This window comes from Mus caroli, chromosome 2 (assembly GCF_900094665.2).
Source record: "Mus caroli chromosome 2, CAROLI_EIJ_v1.1, whole genome shotgun sequence".
Classification (NCBI taxonomy): domain Eukaryota; kingdom Metazoa; phylum Chordata; class Mammalia; order Rodentia; family Muridae; genus Mus; species Mus caroli.
The window spans coordinates 159,207,677-159,217,793 of record NC_034571.1 but is presented as its reverse complement, the minus strand read 5'-3'; positions in this window follow the sequence as shown (position 1 = coordinate 159,217,793).

Genomic DNA, 10,117 nt, shown 5'->3' with positions numbered 1-10,117 from the left:
CCTATGTGTACTCCCAGGAAAGCCCAGGCTCAGCACATAGTGGGTTCTCAACAAATGTGTATGGTTGACCAGGCTCTAGGACAATGGTTCTGACTACTGTCAGGACAAACAGTAGGTGCTTAATAAAGGCAGTTTCTTACCTTAGTCATCATGCCCCACCCCCTCCTTCTCTAGTTCTACTCCCTGCAGGGGAGAACTGTGTTCAGCCTGGTTGCTCCTCCCATAAACACAGTAGGTGCTCATTAAATGCTGGTGTTGAGGGTGTTCTGCCAAGCGCTCAGAGAGGCTCAGATCCAGACTGTCGTTCTGCATGGTGGCCAGCAGGGGAGCCTGGAGCCTGGGGTTCCGCGTTGGCTGCAGGGACCCACAACCCAGAGTGAGCTTCTGCCTACCTCTGGTACCCAGGTACTCTCCTTATGCTGTCCTCGGATCACCTGACCTGGGTGGGTGGGCTCTATTGGACCCTTTTCCTGCACAGAACACTCACTCCTTCCCACAAATATTGCTCCCTGAAGTCTTCACCGTGCTAAGGCGACCCACGGCCATTCGTGCTAATCAAAGGTGGTGGGCACGGCTGGACAAGGCTGTTCACTAGCCAGAGGTAACACTTCCCCATCATTGCACGGCAGGGATGTGGAGACGGGTCCCATGCCTCGGGACAAGAGTGACTGTCTTGAACAAATCTGTGCCTGCCCAGCAAAGGAAAAGAGGTGCCATCTGTGACCAAAAGAGGGCGCTGTAGAGCTTAACATTGGGCTGAGATGGCCATCTTCATGGCACAGTTATGGAAATGGCCGCTCTGAGGAACATCCCTGCAGGCTCCAGCTGCTGGCCTGTCTCCTGCCAGAGCCCTGCAAGAGGCTGGTCCAGAGGGAGCCCAGAGTGCCACCAAGCGATAAACTGCGCCCTATACAGATTCTGAGTTGCTGCAAGAAACTCCTCTGGCCTCAAGTGGCTACAGGTTAAATCCTTGGCTTATCTGAGGCCTCCAAACCCTGTGGGTCCACCAGAACCTTGTGCAGGCTCAGGGTAGGGTGGGGTGGGGAATCCTGGGATACAGCTGTCCTGGAACTCACTCTGTAGACCAGGCTGGCCTCCAACTCAGAAATCTGCCTACCTCTGCTTCCCAAGTACTGGGATTAAAAGGTCCGCCCAGGCTCAGATGGAGACCCCTTGAAGCAGGATATGCAGCCGGTGCTCAGGCAGGCTCCGGAGCCTTCATGTCTGTTGGAGGCTCCATTTCTTTATTTGTGTCTCTTTTGTACAGCAAAGCATTCTCTGCACCACCAACTCTTTCCTGGGCAGGGCTTGGAAACCCATTTCACATGGGCAATAATTTTAGGGACAAGGAAGGGCTGAAATTACAGGCCATTCTGCCACCCACTCCTGCTGGGACAACGCACAGGGCCAGCTCAGAATTTCCTGAAGCTGTGGGATGCTTTCTGTGCCAGGAGGATGAAGTGTCCTGTGCTGAGTGTACTCAGGACAAGGACATACGGGTCCTAAACGGTGTCTGTGGCCTCAAAGGGTGATGACCAACAAATCAACTTCCTGCCACCTGCACTCAGAATCACCCAGAGTTATCCCAGGTCAGCTGTTCCAGAGAGAGCACCCCAAAATTGTGGCTTGGGCCCAGTGCAACAATGGATATATATAGTTAGAAACGGACAGGATGAAGAATAATGTGGATTTTGTTTGTTTGCTTTGTTTTGTTTTCTGGGGTTAAAGAAGGATTTTTTTTAAAGCATTCCTTGGGCTGGAGAGATGGCTCAGCAGTTAAGAGCACTGACTGCTCTTCCAGAGGTCCTGAGTTCAATTCCCAGCAACCACATGGTGGCTCACAACCATCTGTAATGGGGTCCAATACACTCTTCTGGTGTGTGTCTGAAGACAGCTGCGGTGTACTCATATAAATAAAAATAAATAAGTCTTTAAAAAAAGCATTCCTCACACAGAGGGGTCGTGGAGACATGGGGAGTAGGGGGGTCATCACTCCCAGGGTAAGCAAGCTACCACTACAGCCTATCTCACCCTGCACCCACCTGATGAATTTTTGTGGGTGGTGTTCAGCAAGGGGATGAAGACCCAGTCCTTGTGACAGAGCTGAGGGGATAGCCAAAATGCACACAAGAACACTTGCTAGGACACTCTCTGCCTGAATGCCCTGGGGCTCTGGGACATGGTCCAAGGTTCTGTGTGAATGGATGGAAGGGATGTTTCTGGGAGCTGGTCCACCACTGTCTGTTTGATTGTCAGGCAGGGTGTTCTGAGGTTCTGGGGTTGGAGCTTACTCAAGCTTGTGCCTGTCTGTCCACATTACCGAGAGCGACATGCTCAGCCCCTTGGAAGACTCTTAATTAGGAACAAATCAATGTTGCAAGAGGGCTGGCCAGATGGCTCGGCTGGTAAAGGCGTTGTCACAGGCTGAGGGCATGATCCCATCTCCAGGATCCCACGTGGTAGAGAGCAAGAATCGAATCTTTGATGGTTCATTTTGAGCTCCACAAGTGCTGTGGTCTTCAGAAGTACATGTTAATACACACACCATATAAATAAATAATATATAAGATTTTTTTAAAATGGCACCACACATGTTGGTAGATCAGGAAGTATAAAAAAAAAGTTAGCTTTTTTTTTTTTTTTTTTGGTTTTTGTCTTTTAAGTTTAAGAAAAGCCCAGCTGGGTATGATGGCATATCTCTTCAATTTCAATAATCCCAGTACTCGAGAGGCAGAGAGGAAAGTGGATCTCTGTGAGTTTGAGGCCAGCTTCATCTACATAGTCAATACCAGGGCAGCTAGAGCTGTGTACTGACACCCTGTCTCAAGAAGAAGAAGAAGAAGAAGAAGAAGAAGAAGAAGAAGAAGAAGAAGAAGAAGACGAAGAAGAAGGGAAGGAAGGAGAAGAAGAGAAGAAGAAGAGAAGAGAAGAGAAGAGAAGAGAAGAGAAGAAGAAGAGAAGAGAAGAGAAGAGAAGAAGAAGAGAAGAGAAGAGAAGAGAAGAGAAGAGAAGAGAAGAGAAGAGAAGAGAAGAGAAGAGAAGAGAAGAGAAAGAAAAAGAAAGATGTAATCCTGTAAAGAAGGCTCAGCTGTTAAGAGCATCGGCCACTCTTTCAGAGGGCCTGGGTTCAATTCCAGTCACCCACATGGTAGCTCACAGTTGTCCTTGACACCAGTTCCAGAGGCTCTAAGGGCCTCTTCTGGTCTCCCTGGACACCAGGCACACATGGTGCAGCGGGGATATGTACTGGCCAAACACTTATTCACATAAAATGAAGATTTTAAATCTTGAAACAGGAAAGTCTAAAGGTCCCACAGCTCCTGTCCCCTACATTTGAGTGCATTTCTCTCCATGTTTGACTCTTCCGGGCTTTGCCTCAGAGCTCTCAGGATGCCCATCAGACCCGGGCTTTTCTCTTTGTGCCTTCAGCCCTTGCCACAAGCACATATTCTGTCCCCGTGCCTTTTCTGTCCCAGGGGCTCCCAGATTCCACCTGTATTAAGAACTTAAAGGAGGAAGGGTCTGTTTGGACAGGAGCCACAGCCCGTTACGTAAGGGCAGGGCAGCTGGGTCTGTGCGGGTGACGCCTGTGGTGGGGGCGTTCACCTGATGGTGGATCAGGACCGGAAACAGGGTGGGGATCTACTACAGCATGTGCCAGGCAGGCTACAGCTTTCCAAAGTTCCATATTGTACCCGCTGATTAATGCTCCAAACTAGAGTCATCAGAGAGGAAGAAGCCTCAGTTGAGAGAATGCCTCCTTGAGATCCAGCTCTAAGGCATTTTCTCAATTAGTGATAAAATGGGGAAGGGCTCAGTCCCTTGTGGGTGCTGCCATCCTGGGCTGGTGGTCCTGGGTTCTATAAGAAAGCAGGCTGAGCAAGCCATGAGGAGGAAGCCAGTAAGCAGCATTCCTCCATGGCCTCTGCATCAGCTCCTGCCTCCAGGTTCCTGCCCTGTTTGAGTTCCTGCCCTCCTTCCATAAGGACATATAAGCTGAATAAACCCCCTTCCTCCCCAGCTTGCTCTTTAGTCATGGTGCTTTGTCCCAACAGTAACCCTAAGACATATACGGTCCCAGGACTATGCCACCAGCCAGGGACCAAGTGTTCCAACACGTGGGCACAGGGCGGGCATTATTCTGTCAAATCACAACACCACCCTCATCTGGTGACAGAAACCATCTGTCTTGAGTGGCTCTCCTGCTTGGAGAGGGCGGGAGTCCCTGTAGGGAACATGGGCCTGTTCTAAGCCCATTGAGCTCACAGAGAGGCAGGCAGAGAGGCTGTGGTCCAAGTGGGCCTGCATGCTGGGGACTGGTCCCAAGTGACATACAGGCTCTGGGCCTTGAGGCAGCCAGGAGCTGTGGGGGTGCTGCAAGGGGAGGCTGACTCTAGCTGTGCGAATGCTCGGCAGCCACACAGGAGCTGTGTGGAGGTGTGGGCTGGTGGGACCAGGCTAGGTGACCAGGCTAGGTGACCAGGCTAGGTGACACTGTACTTGGCAGATGGAGTTGAGGTTTGCATAGAGTTGGGGTCCCAAGGCCTCCTTCAGACTCTGGACATTTCTGTAAGGCCAAGGTGGCCATGGAGAGAACAGAACTCCAGGCCCTAGACCAGAGAGAGGCACCAAGGATACAAGGTGGGAAGGTCTCACTGAGTGGGGGGAGCCAACCCCAGTGCCCTAGGCGCCCCTCCCCTCCATCCTGGCCTGCCTCAGAGCAGGCTAAGGGCGGACCTGATTGGACCTTCAGTCCCATCTCTGTGGCTTGGAGAGGATGTGGGCAGAGATATGGAGGCTGGGAACTGGGACATGCCACGGGACCAGGAGAAGTGGGAGGACCAGGGAGGCTCAGTGATGGAGCGCTTGACCCCCCACTGCAACAAGAAAAAATCCAAATGACAGTTTTCAGCTAAGAGGGAAGCAGAGCCTTATGTGTGATCATCTCTCTTGTCAGGGAGGTGTGTGTGTGTGTGTGTGTGTATGTATGTGTGTGTGTGTGTGTGTCTGCATGTGTGTCTGTGTGAGCATCTCCCTTGTCATGGAGTTGTGTCTGTGTGTGTGTGTAAGCATCTCCCTTGTCAGGGAGCTGTGTGTATTTATGTGTGTCCATGCACACTCACACACATGTGTGTATGTATGTGTGGTATGTGTATGTATGTGTGTACTGTCTGTTCTTCATGTGTCTGTGTTCGTGTGTGTATGTGTATGTGTGGTTTTTGTAGGTGTACTGTGTGTATCTGTGTTCTGTGTGTGTCTTTGTGTGTGTATGTGTAGTGTATATGCAGTGGTGTGTGCTGTATCTGTGCTCTGAATGTGTGTGTATGTAAAGGTGGGTGCTGTATCTGTGTTACATGTGTATGTATGTGTAATATGTGTGTGCATGTGTGTGTGCATACATGTATGTGTATATATGTGTGTATGTGTACTGTGTGTGCATGTGTATGTGTGTACATGCATGTGTATATGTGTGTGTGCTGTATATGTGTACTGTGTGTATTTGTATGTATGTTTGGTGTGTGCTGTATCTGTAGTGTGTGCATGTGTATGCATGTGTGTATGTATGTGTTTCTGCATGTGCAGAGGTTAGAGGGCAGCTCACAGGAATTGGCTTTTTTCTTCTACACTGTGAGTGCCAGGAGTTGAACTCAAGTCATCAGGCTTGGCCACAAGCCCCTTTGCTGCTGTGCCATCTAGCTGGCCCTGTTTCCTCATACATTACTTTGTTTTCTCCTTCATCCTTGGTACCCAGGCCCAGGCTCTCTCTGTGAGCTACAGTGGTCTCAAGTGTCTGGAGCGCTCGCTGACCTCGGTAGGCCAGCGCCTGACCTGAGGCTAGAGAACCCTTTCTCTCTGTTTCCTTTTGAGCCAGAACATTTTTTAGCTGTGAGGAAGCCTGGGCTGGAGCCTGTCGTCCGATGCTGGGGCTGGGAAGACACGCAGAGCAGGCAGGAACAGCCTTACGCTGGCTGCCCACCATACTAACTGTGTGCTGCCTGAGGCCAGGCTGAGAGCTACCCACTGCCCTGCTTGGCCTGCTCAAAGCCCTCCCACCCATCCAAGGCCACCCATCCTCCTGACTCACTCACTGAGGTTCCCAGGCCTCCAAGGTGTGTCCTGAGTGAAGGAGAGGGAAGCTGTCAACGCTGATGCTTGCTGCTGTTTCTTCACTGTCTGATAAGAAGATGTCTGGTCGGTCTGAGTCATTTTCCTGCCTCTCCCTCCAACAGCCACCCCATGAGCTCAGCCACAAAGCCACCCACTGTGCCAGGCACCAAGCAGAGCCTTGCATGAAGATGGCATGTGCACACATGTTCCCATGGTTCCCACGTGTGTGGTTGCAGAATGACCCCGCACTCCCAGAGTGTCTCGGTGGGCCTGTGACCTCGGCTGGTTATGGGAGAGGACAGAAGTTACAGGTAGAATGAATATATATATATATATGGCTCAGTCATTAAGAGCACTGACTGTGGACCAAAGGATCCTGGTTCAAACCCCTAGAAGTACTTGGTAGCTTATGCCTGTCGGTACAGCAACTTCTAAAGGTGTAAAAGGCAGGGAGAGAGCTCCAGGTGGGGCTCTGCCCATCCCTTACTCTGGTTTTTACTCTGGAGACCCAAATTGCTCTTCTGACCTCCAGAGTTGTAAGAAAATAACTCCGTGTTACTTTCTGCTACCAGGTCTGTGATGATTGGTTAGTGCAAGCAATGACTGCATGGTGGTTTGAATAAAAAATGGCCTCCCCAGGGCCATAGGGATTGGCACTATTAGCGGGTGTGGTCTTGGAGTGGGTGTGACCTTGTTGGAGTGGGTGTGGCCTTGTTTGGAGTGGATGTGGTCTTGTTGGAGTGGGTGTGGTCTTAAGGTGTGATCTTGGAGTGGGTGTGATCTAGTTGGAGTGGGTGTGGCCTTGTAGAAAGTATGTCATTTCAGGCAGGCTTTGAAGTATCAGACTCTCAAGCCAGGCCAGTGTCTCACTGTCTCTTCCTATTGCCTACTGATCCAGATGTAGAACTCTCAGCTACCTCTCCAGTACACACATGCTGCGTGTGTGTGTGTGTGTGTGTGTGTGTGTGTGTGTGTGTGTGTGTAAGCCAGGGGTTGGTGCCAGATAATCTCTTCATTTGCCCTCCATTTTACTTTTTGAGATGGAATCTTATTACTGAGCCCAGAGCTTGCTGTTTTGATTAGAATGGCCGGCCAGGAAGCCCCAGGGACACTGCCCCACCCCACCCCCCAGCTCTCTCTGCCTTTAAATTCTGAGATTATAGCACATGCCACCACACCTGGCTTTTATATGGTGCTGGGATTTGAACTCAGGTCCTCATGCTTGGATGGCACATGCTTACCAACTGTACCATTTCCCTGAGCCCAGGGTTCAGGACTTTGATTGCTCAGCCCCCACCTCCCCCCAGCTCTGCTCAAGCCTGCCAAGTGCTTCCAGGTCACCATGGCATGGAAGGGGTGAGTCCTTCCTTATCACAACTTCTTGCCCACTAGGGTGGTTCCTACTCGGAGAGATTCTCTTGATCTCAGCGCAACAGGGTCCCAGACCTTAGCAGGCCCTGAAACCTTAGCACAACTGACTCCATGATGGAAATGCTATTCAGGCTGCAAAACTCAGCACGCAGACAAAACTAGAGCAAAGGCCTAATTTATCGAGGTCCATAGTTATGGGGAAGCTTTTAAATGTACTAACCTTGCTTTCTGGCATCTGTAGCTCTGCTTCCAGCTAACTGTTCTTGTTCATTGAAGTCCGTCAACCCAGGACTTGGATTTTGTGCTGAAAAGCTCACCCTGCGAAAGGCTCAGGGCTACACTGGGATCCCAAACACTGGCCTGCTAGTAAAAACTTTCTATTTGCTCCAACCCATTTGAAGCAGTCTTCTCTGGGGGCTACCCCACAACACTCAGTATCTGGTAAGGCTGGGTAGGCCAGAGAGAGGTGGCAGCGCCCTCGACAGGACAGTATGGCCCTTAGCACCAGCTGCCAGGCCTGGAGGGTGAAGCTGAGCTGCCTTGCTGAGGGTCAGAGGGTGGTTAAGTCTGGGCCACTTTCTGTGGTCCAAGAAGAAAAGGTCACTGTGTTTCCTGCCTTCCTGTGTTTCATGGCCTGGGGCTGGTGGCTCACCATCTCTGGGCCTGAGTGACTAGGTTAATGGAGGGGCCTCAATCAAACAGCTGGTGGACACATTCCACTCACAGATGCGTCTACGTGTTTTAAATCAGTTGTCAACACTTAACACTTGAGAAAACTCCCGAAAATTCAAGATTCCCAGCCCCTCCCTATCCCCCCAAGCAATTGGAAGATCTGGCCTTTCGGGTAACCAGGCTGAGGGAGTGAGCCACTGCCAAATCCCCAGCCAGCGTCTGCGGTCATTGCTGGCTCTCGCCTGGGCCCTCAGAGGCTGAGTGGTCAGCTATGGCTCCTGGCTCTGAGGTTCCTGCCATTCTTCCTCTTTATGTCCTGGAACTGCAAGCCACGTGTGTGGATTCACACAACCGTAGTGAGCACGTGGCGTGGCTGTCACTCAGAGGATGACGCCCAGGAACTGGTTTTCTCTCCACTATATGGGCCCTGGGGATTGAATCCAGGTCACCAGGCCCCACCCACCAAGTCACCACATTTGGCTCTTGTTTCTTTTTTCTTCCTTCCTTTCTCTGTCTCTTTCATCTTATTACTATTACTTTGTTTTTGTTTTTGAGAGAGTCTCACATGGCCCTGGCTGTCCTGGAAGTTGCCACATAGACCATGCTGGCCTCAAACTTACAGAGATCTGCTTGCCTCTGCTGAGGCCACACTTGGCACATCCCTCCCCACTTTTTGGAGCTAGGTTTTGCTATGTTCTCCAGGCTGGCTTTGACATCAAAAAAATCCTCCTGTCTCAGTTTTCCAAATACTCGATTACAGGTATATACTACCATGCCCTATTCCCTTGAATGTCAAGTACACTGGGACCAGGTGACAAGCCTGACTGGTCACTTCACAGATGACACACAGCTGCTCAGAGAGGTTGTGTGGTGGTCAGGGCCACTCCGTTGGGGCCACTTAGCCAGGGTTAGGGTCTGCATCTGAACCAAGCTGCCCTGGCTCTTTGGCACTGACCTCTTAAGTATTGGCTCTGGCCAGTCCACAGCCACTAAACTATAAGGCTATCTTGGTGGCTCCTGGAGCTGTGACCCTTAGGAGTATGTGTGAAACCAGGCTGCCTGAAGATGGGCAGACAGGACAAAGTGAGAGTGGGCTAGAGCCAGGGAAGCCACCAGGTCATGGTTAGAGTTAATGTGGCCCTCCACTTTGGTGGTTGTAGCTATTTTCCATGGCAGCAGAAGGTTCTGACTGAGCCCAGGGCCAGCAAGAGGTCCTCTGTCATGTAGTAAGCTCGGATACCTTGGTAGTGTGGAAGGAGGAGTGGAGGCAACCATGCTGGAGCCCAGCCCTGGGGAGCCATGGGCTTTAGGCCTGGACCCAGCAGACAGAACTGCACTGGCTGGAGTCTCCCAGAGGAAAGCTGTATCCACAGCCACTTCCAAACAACCCAGACAAGCTTGTCCTCAGCTCTGCCTCACCTCAGGCCCAGCCCCAACCTCACCTCAGCTCCACCCAAGCCCCAGCCCTATCCCAGCCCAACCTCACCCCAACTTTTAATTGGGGCTTGCTTACAGTTTCAGAGGTTTAGTTCATCATAGTGGGAAGCATGGCAGCATGCAGCTACACATAGTGCTAGAGGAGCTGAGAGTTCGACATCTTGGTCCACAGGCAGCAGAAGGAGACTGTGTGCCACACTGGGCATAGCCTGAGCATATAAGAGATCTCTAAGTCTGCCTCCACAATGCCACACTTCCTCCAACAAGGCCAAACTTCCTGAGAGTGTCACTTCCTGTGGGCCAAGCATTCATAGACATGAGTCTATCTAAACTACCACAATAGGTGAGTGGATAGATTATAGATAGATGGATGGGAAATGAATGGATGAATGGATGATGGGTGGATGGTTGGATGGTTGGATGGATGGATGGATGGATGGTTGGATGGATGAATGGGTGGATGATGGATGGATGGGTGGATGGATGGATGGATGGATGGATGGGTGGATGGATGGATGGATGGATGGGT